We start from the raw sequence: 1,691 nt of genomic DNA, 5'->3' as shown, positions 1-1,691 counted from the left end.
AAAAAAAAAAAAAAGAAAAGAAAGAAAGAAAGAAAGAAAGAAAGAAAGAAATGAAGAAACAAAGAAAGAAAAGAAAAGAAAAGAAAAGAAAAGTGGGCGGAGGTCAATGGCATCTTTCAGAGAGTGGGATAAACAAGAAATGGGGTAGAGAGGTGGAATGAGAAGGCAACCTGATGGGCAGGAAGAGCAGAGAATGATCTGTTGAAGGACAGTTTGTTCTAAGGATGGTCCTCAAGGGCTGGCTCAGGGCATGCCCAAGCTGAAAGCTCCTGGGGGAAGCAGGAAGCTGACTAATGTGATTGACAGACATAGTTTGTTCCATAGTTTGTTTGATCCTTTAGAACAAGCAGGTCAGATAATCATACACAGGACCAAAAATTGGTGTTTGGCCATCTTGGTCTGGCCATATCATCAGTAAATAGATGAAAAGAATAAAAATAAAAAGGAAAGGGAAGGACTGTTCTTAGGTATGGTGGAGGAGAAAGTTTATTGTAGATAACAAGGAGAAAGGAGTCAGGGACATTTGGGAGAGTCCAGAGCAGACAAGACCAGACTGAGCTGGGCCAGGAGAGGGAGAGGGGGTAGAGGAGGGGGGTGGGGTGGCAGGGAAGGGTAACCAGGAGGATAAAGGTACAAAACAGCAGGTGACCAAAATGTCTGTATTATATAGGTAATGGCCTCTAGGGAGACAGGCAGCCCAGCCCCTGGGCTGGAGAGTTCTGGGTAGAGGGTGGCCAGCCATATCCTATAACAGGTAGGGACTGAGGGATGCTGAGAGAACCTGAAGGGCAAGTCTGCTTTGTAATGTTAAATGGGCACCTAAGCCATTTCTCTGGTAGTTTGAAAAATAACATAAATTAGGGGGACATTAAGTCATCTGGGGAACATCCAGAATATAAGGAACTGAGGATTTTCTTACCCTTCAGGGAAAAAACAAAAACAAAAAACTCATACAATCAAAACACAAACCTGAGATGCTTACATCAGTGGAAAAGGGGAAAGAAAGAATCTGGGATGGTCTGGTTTCCTGGGGAGTACCCAGCCTGCCCTGGGTACTCACAGCTGACTGAATGGAACTATGAAGTGACCTGCACCCCTCCTAGGTCAAGGTGTAACCAGAGGTCATAGCCTGGCCATCTCTAGTCCCCCAAAGACCCTGGAAACAGTGGTACCAATTCAGGATGGGGAGCCAAGAAGAAACCTGGGACAAGAGATCCCTTGAGTTTCCCTTAGTCACTTCCATGCCATTTTAAGCATCAAGGAGTAATACAAAGTATCAAAAACAAAAACAAACCAAACAAACAACAAAAAACATCAGCCATTAGCTATTGAGGAATAATAACGTTTATTAATTAGCTACTTTGTACTCCCATTTCAATTGTTAGGTTGCTGTGAGTGAAAGACCCCCAGAACTGGGGAGAACCTTACTTAAGTCTCGGGATGATGCGACCACCCAATGACTCACCCAATGACTCACGAGAGACCAAACTTGCTGCAATCACATGAGGTTTATTGGGGATACCGGTACTGGGTCGATCCCATGACCTTGCTGGCCAGAGTTCGACGCCGGGGTCGATCTCGTGACCATGCTGGCCAGAGTTCGATGCCGAACACAAGAAGTGCCGGGTATTTAAGGGAAGCTGGGGGCGGAGAGAGAGTTACCAAGGAGACAGAACATAAAAACAGTGGAA

This window comes from Mastomys coucha, unplaced genomic scaffold, assembly GCF_008632895.1.
Source record: "Mastomys coucha isolate ucsf_1 unplaced genomic scaffold, UCSF_Mcou_1 pScaffold4, whole genome shotgun sequence".
Taxonomy (NCBI): domain Eukaryota; kingdom Metazoa; phylum Chordata; class Mammalia; order Rodentia; family Muridae; genus Mastomys; species Mastomys coucha.
The sequence above is the reverse complement of the archived record's forward strand: the minus strand, read 5'-3'. Positions refer to the sequence as shown.